An 11,423-nucleotide genomic window follows, 5' to 3' on the forward strand; every position below is an offset into this window, starting at 1 on the left:
CCATTCTCTCTCCCCTCCTTTCTCACCCCCTCACTGCCTATCTCTCAACCTCTCTCTGCCTATCTCTCACCCTCTATCTCTCACACTCCCTCTCTCCCACACTTTCTTTACACCCCCTCTTTTTCCCCATCTATTCCTTTCCCCATTCCCTCTCCACTCTTGCCCCCTCTGCCGATCTCTCACCCCCCCCCCCCCCCGGCCGCACCCCCTCTCTGTCTCTCTCGCCCCCCTCCCGCCCGCGCCCGCTCTCTGTCTCTCTCGCCCCCCTCCCGCTCGCGCCCGCTCTCTGTCTCTCTCGCCCCCCTCCCGCCCGCGCCCGCTCTCTCTCTCTCGCCCCCTCCCGCTCGCGCCCGCTCTCTCGCCCCTCCCGCTCGCGCCCGCTCTCTCGCCCCCTTCCGCTCGCACCCGCGCCCTCTCTCTCGTCCCTCCCGTGCTCCCGCACACTCCCGTCCCCTTTCTTCTCCCCCTCTCGCTCTTGTTCTCTCTCTCTCTCTTGCCCTCTCCCCCTCAGATTTCTGTATTGTTATGTGATGGGACTGCTGGTTGAGCTCCCTCCTTGGGTTCTGGGAGATGACGTTATGTGATGGGACATGACGTAAGATGAGGTACAGCTGGGATCGGTGCCTTTGAACTGTGCCCCACAAAGGAGTCCATACCCTTCAGGGAAGAGGATCAGCCCGAATGCAGCAAACTGTGGACTTGAGGCAGGCTGTGACTGGATACAGTGAATGGGAGCGGGGACTGAAGACCAGGACCATGAGATGTTGGGGGAGGGGGAAATGGGTGAAGGGGCTCTGCTTCCTGCTGTCTGTAACCAGCAGTTCAACATAAACACAATAGTGAGAAGATTAGACACCAACTGCCAAGTGAACATGTTCAGTATTCAGGAATGTGGGCAACTTTCTAATATTGAAATCCCCTCCAGTGCAGGAAGCGGTGATAGGGAGCTTGGTACTTCCTTCCTGTGTGTGTGTGTGTCGGTGGAGCCAATCCGTTGTTATATCTGCGTGCTGTCATTTTCTGGTTAGTTTTCACCCCTCCTGTGATTTCAGTGCTATAATCTGACACTCCAACATTTGTTGGATGAGTAACATTGCTGTATTGTATGTGCTTGAAAACACTTTGAGAACATTGTTGCTTTTTAATTGAGGAGTCATTAAAAGTGTAAGTGACAGAAACTGGTGTCTGGATCTTTGTGGCGTTTGCTGTGTTGGGTTCACATCCCCTACACTTTAATTTGCTGATATTTGTGCCCTGTTGTTTGCTTTCTTTGTATTTTTGTTCTATTTCCCACCCTGCACCCCCGTCTGAGCATCAGTTTTACCCACAGTTGATTTAACTTGCACCAGATTGCAGCAAGCAGAGAAGGATCAGGGTACAGCGGAGAAGAGGAGTGACAAGTTCAAGCGTGAACTGGGAACCAAGGTGGAAACCCTGCAGAGAGAGATGGAGCAGAAGGAATGCCAGCTGTAAGTATTGGGGAGAAACTGAGGACATTGAAAGAATGGAGTGACTTTCAGATTAAATTTATCTGTTGGACTGCTGGCAGCCTCAACTAAACATTAGTATTGTTGGTGATTGAGAAGCTGTAATATTAATACGGGACGGTGCGGTGTTTGCACAAAATATCAACACTTTCCTGCACTTGCTCTACTGTTATTTTCCCTCATTTAGTCTCTCTCTCTCTCTCTCTCTCTCTCTCTCCCTTCCCCTCCCCCTTCCCCTCCCCCTCTCTACCCCCCCCATCTACCTCTACCTCCCCCGCTCTGCTCCCTCCCACCCCCCCTCGCTCGCTCCTCTCGCCCCCCCTCCATCTCTCCTCTCGCCCCCTCCCTCCCTCCCTCTCTCCTCTCGCCCCCTCCCTCCCTCTCTCCTCTCACCCCTCCCTCCCTCTCTCCTCTCACCCTCTTCCTCTCTCCTCTCGCCCCCTCCCCCTTCCTCTCTCCTCTCGCCCCCTCCCTCCCTCTCTCCTCTCGCCCCCTCCCTCTCTCCTCTCGCCCCCTCCCTCTCTCCTCTCGCCCCCTCCCCCTCCCTCTCTCCTCTCGCCCCCTCCCCCTCCCTCTCTCCTCTCGCCCCCCTCCCTCTCTCCTCTCGCCCCCTCTCCCTCCCTCTCTCCTCTCGCCCCCTCCCTCCCTCCCTCTCTCCTCTCGCCCCCTCCCTCTCTCCTCTCGCCCCCTCCCTCTCTCCTCTCGCCCCCTCACTCTCTCCTCTCGCCCCCTCCCTCTCTCCTCCCTCCCCCTCCCTCTCTCCTCTCGCTCCCTCCCCCTCCCTCTCTCCTCTCGCCCCCTCCCCCTCCCTCTCTCCTCTCGCCCCCTCCCCCTCCCTCTCTCCTCTCGCCCCTCCCCCTCCCTCTCTCCTCTCGCCCCCTCCCCCTCCCTCTCTCCTCTCGCCCCCTCCCCCTCCCTCTCTCCTCTCGCCCCCTCCCCCTCCCCCTCTCCTCTCGCCCCCTCCCCTCCCTCTCTCCTCTCGCCCCCTCCCTCTCTCCTCTCGCCCCCTCCTCTCTCCTCTCGCCCCTCCCTCTCTCCTCTCGCCCCCTCCCTCCCTCTCTCCTCTCGCCCCCTCCCTCCCTCTCTCCTCTCGCCCCCTCCCTCCCTCTCTCCTCTCGCCCCCTCCCTCCCTCTCTCCTCTCGCCCCCTCCCTCCCTCTCTCCTCTCGCCCCCTCCCTCCCTCTCTCCTCTCGCCCCCTCCCTCCCTCTCTCCTCTCGCCCCCTCCCTCCCTCTCTCCTCTCGCCCCCTCCCTCCCTCTCTCCTCTCGCCCCCTCCCTCCCTCTCTCCTCTCGCCCCCTCCCTCCCTCTCTCCTCTCGCCCCTCCCTCCCTCCCTCCCTCCCTCTCTCCTCTCGCCCCCTCCCTCCCCTCGCCCCCTCCCTCCCTCTCTCCTCTCGCCCCCTCCCTCCCTCTCTCCTCTCGCCCCCTCCCTCTCTCCTCTCGCCCCCTCCCTCCCTCTCTCCTCTCGCCCCCTCCCTCCCTCTCTCCTCTCGCCCCCTCCCTCCCTCTCCTCTCGCCCCCTCCCTCCCTCTCTCCTCTCGCCCCCTCCCTCCCTCTCTCCTCTCGCCCCCTCCCTCCCTCTCTCCTCTCGCCCCCTCCCTCCCTCTCTCCTCTCGCCCCCTCCCTCCCTCTCTCCTCTCGCCCCCTCCCTCCCTCTCTCCTCTCGCCCCCTCCCTCCCTCTCTCCTCTCGCCCCCTCCCTCCCTCTCTCCTCTCGCCCCCTCCCTCCCTCTCTCCTCTCGCCCCCTCCCTCCCTCTCTCCTCTCGCCCCCTCCCTCCCTCTCTCCTCTCGCCCCCTCCCTCCCTCTCTCCTCTCGCCCCCTCCCTCCCTCTCTCTCTCGCCCCCTCCCTCCCTCTCTCCTCTCGCCCCCTCCCTCCCTCTCTCCTCTCGCCCCCTCCCTCCCTCTCTCCTCTCGCCCCCCTCCCTCCCTCTCTCCTCTCGCCCCCTCCCTCCCTCTCTCCTCTCGCCCCCTCCCTCCCTCTCTCCTCTCGCCCCCTCCCTCCCTCTCTCCTCTCGCCCCCTCCCTCCCTCTCTCCTCTCGCCCCCTCCCTCCCTCTCTCCTCTCGCCCCCTCCCTCCCTCTCTCCTCTCGCCCCCTCCCTCCCTCTCTCCTCTCGCCCCCTCCCTCCCTCTCTCCTCTCGCCCCCTCCCTCCCTCTCTCCTCTCGCCCCCTCCCTCCCTCTCTCCTCTCGCCCCCTCCCTCCCTCTCTCCTCTCGCCCCCTCCCTCCCTCTCTCCTCTCGCCCCCTCCCTCCCTCTCTCCTCTCGCCCCCTCCCTCCCTCTCTCCTCTCGCCCCCTCCCTCCCTCTCTCCCTCTCCCCCTCCCTCCCTCTCTCCTCTCGCCCCTCCCTCCCTCTCTCCTCTCGCCCCCTCCCTCCCTCTCTCCTCTCGCCCCCTCCCTCCCTCTCTCCTCTCGCCCCCTCCCTCCCTCTCTCCTCTCGCCCCCTCCCTCCCTCTCTCCTCTCGCCCCCTCCCTCCCTCTCTCCTCTCGCCCCCCCCTCCCTCTCTCCTCTCGCCCCCTCCCTCCCTCTCTCCTCTCGCCCCCTCCCTCCCTCTCTCCTCTCGCCCCCTCCCTCCCTCTCTCCTCTCGCCCCCTCCCTCCCTCTCTCCTCTCGCCCCCTCCCTCCCTCTCTCCTCTCGCCCCCTCCCTCCCTCTCTCCTCTCGCCCCCTCCCTCCCTCTCTCCTCTCGCCCCCTCCCTCCCTCTCTCCTCTCGCCCCCTCCCTCCCTCTCTCCTCTCGCCCCCTCCCTCTCTCTCGCCCCCTCCATCCCTCCCTCCCTCCCGACCCCTCCATCCCTCCCTCCCTCTCGCCCCCCTCCCTCCCTCTCTCCTCTCGCCCCCCCTCCCTCCCTCTCTGCTCTCGCCCCCCTCCCTCCCCCTCTCCTCTGCCCCCCCCCTCCCTCCCCCTCTCCTCTCGCCCCCCCCTCTCTCCCTCTCTCCTCTCGCCCCCCCCCCCCTCCCTCTCTCCTCTCGCCCCCCCCCTTCCTCTCTCCTCTCGCCCCCCCCCCCTCCCTCTCTCCTCTCGCCCCCCCCCTTCCTCTCTCCTCTCGCCCCCCCCCCCCCTCTCTCCTCTCGCCCCCTCCCTCCCTGTCTCCTCTCGCCCCCTCCCTCCCTCTCTCCTCTCGCCCCCTCTCTCCTCTCGCCCCCTCCCTCCCTCTCTCCTCTCGCCCTCTCTCCTCTCGCCCCCTCCCCCCCTCTCTCCTCTCGCCCCCTCCCCCCCTCTCTCCTCTCGCCCCCTCTCTCTCTCTCTCTCTCTCTCTCTCTCTTATCCTCCCTCTTTCTCGTTTCCTCTCCCCTTTCTCTCTCTTCCCCTCCCCTTTCTATTCTCTCTCTCTCTTCCCCTCCCAACTTGCTCCCTCGCTCTCTTTCGGGGACCGAGTTAGGACATGGTGCAGGTTGGGGTCACAGCGGGCGTTGGGGGATGGGGAGGGGATGGGGCAGGGAGCGGTTGTGAATGGTGTGGGCAGTTGTGAATGGGTATGGGTGTGAATGGTGTGGGCGGTTGTAAATGGTGAGGAATTTGGCGGGTGTGATTGGTACGACTGTGGGCTGGTTTGAATGAGTACGGGTGTGGGCGGTTGTGAATGGTACGGGTATGGATGGGTGTGAATTTGTGTGGGTGTGAATGGGTACGATGTGGTTGGGTGTGGGTGGGTGTGAATTTGTGTGGGTGTGAATGGGTACGATGTGGTTGGGTGTGGGTGGGTGTGAATGGGTACGGGAGCAGGTATGTGCGGGCTTGTCAATGGGTATGGTTGTGAATGGCTGTGGGTGTGTGTGAATGGCTGTGGGTGTGTATGAATGGTGCAGGTGTGGGCGGTTGGAAATGGTTTGACTGGGCAGTTGTGAATGGTGTGCGTATGGGCGGTTTTGGATGGGGGTGTGGGTGGATGTAAATGGTGCAAAAGTGGGCAGTTGTGAATGGGGCGACTGTGATTGGTGCTGGTGTGATTGGTGCGGGTGTGAATGGATACGGATGCGGGTGTGTGCGGGCTTGTCAATGGGTACGGTTGTGAATGGTGCAGGTATGTGAGGATTTGAATGATACATTTGTAAATTGGTACAGGTGTGGGCGAGTGTGATTGATGCGGGTGTAAATGGTGCAGGTATGGGCGGTTGTGAATTGGTATGGGTGTGGGCGGATATCAATTGTACGGGTATGAATGGGTACGGGTGTGGCGCAGGTGTGAATGGTTCGTATGTTGCGTGTGTGAATGGGCGGGTGTGAATAGTGTGGGTGTGAATAAGTACGGGTGTGAATTAGTACAGGTGTGAATGTGATTGGGAACGAGTATGGGCGGGTGTGAAGGGGTCCAGATGTGTAAGGTTGTGAATGGTGCGGATATGAATGGTACATTTGTGAATGGGTACGGGTGTGAGGTATATTTGTGGATGGCTACAGGTGTGGGCAGGTGTGAATGGTATATTTATGAATGGGTATAGGTGTGAGCAGATGTGAATGGTACATTTGTTAAAGGGTACGGGTGTGGGCGGATGTGAATGGTACATTTTGAATTGGTGCGGGTGTGGGTAGATGGTGCGGGTGTGTGAATGGTTCGGCTTTGGGCAGGTGTGAATGGTGCAGGTGTGGGCGGGTGTGAATGGTTGCAAGTGTGAATAGATACGGGGTGTGGGCGGAAGTGAATGTGGCGGATGGGCACGGGTGTGAATGGGCACGGGTGTGAATGGGTACGGGTGTGCGCGGGTGTGAATGGGTACGGGTGTGCGCGGGTGTGAATGGGCACGGCTGTGAAGGGGTACAGATGTGCGGTTGTGAAGGGTGTGGGTGGATATGAATTGTATGGGCGTGGGCGGGTGTTAGTGGGTACGGGTGTGGGCAGATGTGAATGCTGCGGGTGTGAGCGGCTGTGAATGATACATTTGTTAATGGGTGCGGGTGTGCATGGTATATTTGTGAATGTGGGCAGATGTGAATGGGTGAGGGTATGATTGATGTAGGTGTGCGCGGATTTGAATGGTGCGGATGTGAATGGTCCATTTGTTAATGGGTACGGATGTGAATAATATATTTGTGAACGGCTGCGGGTGTGGATGGTACATTTGTGAATTGGTATTGGTGTGAATGGTGCGGGTGTGAAGGTGTTTGAGTGGGCGCGGGTGTTAATGGGGCTGGATATGGGCGGGTGTGAATGGGTACGGGTGGGCGAGTGAATGGTGCAGGCAGGTGTGAAGGGGTACAGATGTGTGCGGTTGTTAATGGGTACGGGTGTGAATGGTTGAGGGTGTGTAGGGGTACGTGTGTGTGCGGCTGTGAATGGCTATGGATGTGAATGGTGTGGGTGGTTGTAAATGGTGCAGGTGTGAAAGGTGCATTTGTGAATGGGTACTGGTGTGGGCAGTTGTGACTGGTGCGGGTGTGAATAGTGCGGTTGTTAATGGGTACCGGTGTGGGCAGTTGTGACGGGTGCGGGCGGTTGTGAATGATACTGGTGTGAACAATCTCTGCTGCTGGCAGATCCCAAACATGCCATTTGAAGGTTCAGAATTGCAGTAGCTTTTAACAAATCGATTTGTGTAGATTATCTGATTGTGTGATGAGTGTTTCCAGTCCCCAGGGACATCTTTCCACGTTGATCCCCTGGGATAATTATCAATATTCCCTGATCAGGTTCAGCAAAATTACTCCCACTAACGTGCCCCAACAATGTGAGTCAGCCTGAATCTCAGTAGAGCTTTCCCTTTCCCGCCCCTTCTACCCCCACCACCACCCCATGTTCCCCACAAACTGTCCGTGCCAGTCAGGACCAGCCTTGTGTATGGAGCTCCTGAGCAGCTGGAACTTGCAGGCAGCAGGTGTAGGATTGAAGGTTGGATCAGTAAATCTGTTGGGAGGGTGTTGCTAGAGAGCAGAGTGGTTCAACATCTCTTTCCTCACTCCAGAGAGTTCTTCATCTCAGCTGCGGAGGAAGGAAAACTCAGTCGTCTCCACTGGTCCGTGTCATGTGCCTGCTGGCAGCTAGCCTGGAATGATGCTTGCAGTATCTAGTGTGCCATTCTAGCATTCAGGTCCATCAAAGGAGAGAACAGTGGGGTACTTGCGTTCATGTGTGATGGCTGTGTTAATTTTGAGTCTGCAGCAGATTTTCTCTCGGGCTCAGTGCCACTGGTCACTGTCCTAATCGGACCTCCTGTCCCCTACAATCTGGAGAGCCCCTTTACAGGCCAATATCACGCTATTCAATAATGCGACCCGAGGATCATAACAATGAAACCCTCACTACGTGTGCTGGATCCAACTCTTGTCTCGCATGTCGTCACGTGCCTTTTATCTTTCGGTAAGGCGGAATGAAAAACAATCTAGAGCCCCCTGTAAATCAACAAACTGGCTGATGTTGCATGTAATATACGAATGAACAGAACACAGTGAGGTGCATCTATCTTATTGCTCCTCATGCGATGAAAAATAACAAAGTATGCTATGGGCTAAACTCACAAGTTAGTAGTTACTGAACTGGTATTAACCTTTTCTTTTACCCGCTGTGTGTGTTCATACCTTGGCCTGGAGCATGTCAGGCCTCCCTGCTGCTGACGAGAGAGTAAGATCTCAATGGCACTACCTCAGGCTTGGACTGCATTAGATTAAACTCCAGGAAGACCAAAGCTAACCTCTGATTTGTCCAGGGATCAGGAATCAATCCCTCCCCCTTTAGTTGTGGGGAGTATCACACCATTATCTGTTCAGCTAAGCCCCTCCTGCCACATATATTGAATATAAACCATTCTAACCTCATGGAGGTAACTGCTATGGGATGTGCTAACCAATTTCCCATTGTCTCAAATCTGCAAGAGTGCCCAATTTGAAGAGCCTTTTGTCTGGTATTCCTCCAAATTACCATTTCAGACAGCTTGTGTGTTTCATAGAAACATAGAAATTCGGTGCAGGAGTAGGCCATTCGTCCCTTCGAACCTGCACCACCATTCAATAAGATCATGGCTGATCATTCAACCTCAGTACCCCTTTCCTACTTTCTCTCCATACCCCTTGATCCCTTTGGCCGTAAGGGCCATATCTAACTCCCTCTTGAATATATCCAACGAACTGGCATCAACAACTTTCTGCGGTAGAGAATTCCACAGGTTAACCACTCTCTGAGTGAAGAAATTTCTCCTCATCTCCGTCCTAAATGGCTTCCCCCTTATTCTTAGACTATGACCCCTCGTTCTGGAACTCCCCAGCAATGGGAACATTCTTCCTGCCTCTAACCTGTCCAATCCTGTCAGAATTTTATATGTTTCTATGAGATCCCCTCTCATTCTTCTAAACTCCATTGGATACAAGCTCAGTTGATCCAGTCTCTCCTCATATGTCAGTCCTGCCATCCCGGGAATCAGTCTGGTGAACCTTCGCTGTATTCCCTCAATAGCAAGAACGTCCTTAGATTAGGAGACCAAAACTGTACACACTATTCTAGGTGTGGCCTCACCAAGGCTCTGTACAACTGCAGTAAGACCTCCCTGCTCCGATACTCAAATCCCCTAGTTATGAAGGCCAACAATCCATTTGCCGCCTTCACCGCCTGCTGTACCTGCATGCCAACTTTCAATGACTGCTGTACCATGACACCCAGGTCTTGTTGCACCTCCCCTTTTCCTAATCTGTCACCATTCAGATAATATTCTGTCTTCCTGTTTGTTCCACCAAAGAGGATAACCTTTCGTATATTTAACTGACATGTGTTGTGCACTACGGCCGTGTACTTGATGGAGGCTGAACTGGTTGTGAATTAACAGGGTCCAACTGGAAACTGATCTGAAGATCGAGAAAGAGTGGAGACGAGCACTACAGAATGACCTCCAGAGGGAGAGGGACACCATCTCAGATCTGAAAGCACAAACACAGCAACTCGGTGTCCTGAAGAAGGTATTGGAAACACAAGAACAACTGTCATTTCTCTTTATCCAAGTCAGCAAAAGTGTTTGACATTTCTCTTGCCATCTGTAGAGTTTCTCTCGGTGTGTGAGATTGAGAAAAGGTCCTGCACAGTGAAAGCATCACCTGCACTTGAATGTTGACAGACCAGTGACTCCTCTGTCCAGGTGATTCTCTCAAATCGCATTCAATGCCTGTGACTCACACATGAGTTTGGTTAGTCTGTTTCTTGTGTATTGTCTGTCTATGTCTCATTTTGCTCTCTTCTGTTTCTTGCTCACTGTCCCACAAGTTCACTGTCACTTTACCTCCCTCTCTCTCTGCAGCCTGCCCCCTTTCTGTTGTCCCCCCCCTTTCTGTTGTCCCCCCCTTTCTGTTGTCCCCCCCTCTCTGTTGTCCCCCCCCTCTCTGTTGTCCCCCCCCTCTCTGTTGTCCCCCCCCCTCTCTGTTGTCCCCCCTCTCTGTTGTCTCCCCCCCCCCATCTCTGTTGTGAGTTGCCCCTCCCCTCTCTGCCCCTCCCCTCTCTGCCCCCCCTCTCTGCCCCCCATCTCTGTTGTGAGTTGCCCCCCCTCTCTGGCCCCCCCTCTGCCGTCCCACCCCCCTTTTGCCGCCCCCCCCTTTTGCCGTCCCCCCCTCTCTGTTGTCCCCCCCCCCCTCTCTGTTGTCAGCCCCTCTGTTGTCCCCCCCCTCTGTTGTCCCCCCTCCCCCCCTCTCTGTTGTTCTCTGTTGTCCCCCCCCCTCTGTTGTCCCCCCCTCTGTTGTCCCCCCCTCTGTTGTCCCCCCTTTTGCCGTCCCCCCCCTCTCTGTTGTCCCCCCCCTCTCTGTTGTCCCCCCCCCCTCTGTTGTCCCCCCCTCTGTTGTCCCCCCTCTCTCTGTTGTCCCCCCCTCTCTCTGTTGTCCCCCCCTCTCTCTGTTGTCCCCCCCTCTCTCTGTTGTCCCCCCCCCCTCTGTTGTCCCCCCCCCTCTGTTGTCCCCCCCCCTTGTTGTCCCCCCCCTCTCTGTTGTTCCCCCCTCTCTGTTGTCCCCCCCCTCTCTGTTGTCCCCCCCCTCTCTGTTGTCCCCCCCTCTCTGTTGTTCCCCCCTCTCTGTTGTTCCCCCCTCTCTGTTGTTCCCCCCTCTCTGTTGTTCCCCCCTCTCTGTTGTTCCCCCCCTCTCTGTTGTTCCCCCCCTCTCTGTTGTTCCCCCCCTCTCTGTTGTTCCCCCCCTCTCTGTTGTTCCCCCCCTCTCTGTTGTTCCCCCCCTCTCTGTTGTTCCCCCCCTCTCTGTTGTTCCCCCCCTCTCTGTTGTTCCCCCCCCCCTCTCTGTTGTTCCCCCCTCTCTGTTGTTCCCCCCCTCTCTGTTGTTCCCCCCCTCTCTGTTGTTCCCCCCCTCTCTGTTGCCCCCCCCTCTCTGTTGTCCCCCCCTCTCTGTTGTCCCCCCCCTCTCTGTTGTCCCCCCCCTCTCTGTTGTCCCTGTTTCCCCCCTCTCTGTTGTCCCCCCCCTCTCTTCTCGGCCCCGCCCCACTCTCTTCCACCACCCCCGCCCTCCACTCTCATCCAACCCCCGCACCGCCCCACTCTCTTCCCCGCCCCCGCTCTCTTCCCCCCCCGCCCCCGCTCTCTTTCCCCCCCCGCCCCCGCCCTCTTTCCCCTCCCCCCCTCTTTCCCCTCCCCTCCCCCCGCCCCCGCCCTCTTTCCCCTCCCCCCGCCCCCACTCTCTTCCCCCCCCCGCCCCCGCTCTCTTCCCCCCCCGCCCCCGCTCTCTTCCCCCCCCCCCCGCCCCCGCTCTCTTCCCCCCCCCGCCCCCGCTCTCTTCTCCCCCCCGCCCCCGCTCTCTTCTCCCCCCCCGCCCCCGCTCTCTTCCCCCCCCGCCCCCCGCTCTCTTCCCCCCCCGCCCCCGCTCTCTTTCCCCCCCGCCCCCGCTCTCTTTCCCCCCCCCCGCCCCCGCTCTCTTCCCCCCCCCGCCCCCGCTCTCTTCCCCCCCCCCGCCCCCGCTCTCTTCCCCCCCCGCCCCCGCTCTCTTCCCCCCCCCCGCCCCCGCTCTTCCTTTCCCCCCCCACGCCCCCGCTC

General features: G+C 58.8%; 1 long non-coding RNA gene across 1 annotated transcript; it reads left to right on the plus strand.

The window, feature by feature from the left end:
- The first annotated feature begins 1,353 nt into the window (after window positions 1-1,353).
- LOC139250597 (uncharacterized) lies at window positions 1,354-9,514 on the plus strand. Its single transcript, XR_011591334.1, has 3 exons — window positions 1,354-1,469; window positions 9,237-9,366; window positions 9,448-9,514. It is a non-coding gene; the product is annotated as an uncharacterized lncRNA (long non-coding RNA).
- Window positions 9,515-11,423: the final 1,909 nt, after the last annotated feature.

This window comes from Pristiophorus japonicus, unplaced genomic scaffold (genome assembly GCF_044704955.1).
Source record: "Pristiophorus japonicus isolate sPriJap1 unplaced genomic scaffold, sPriJap1.hap1 HAP1_SCAFFOLD_3962, whole genome shotgun sequence".
Taxonomy (NCBI): domain Eukaryota; kingdom Metazoa; phylum Chordata; class Chondrichthyes; family Pristiophoridae; genus Pristiophorus; species Pristiophorus japonicus.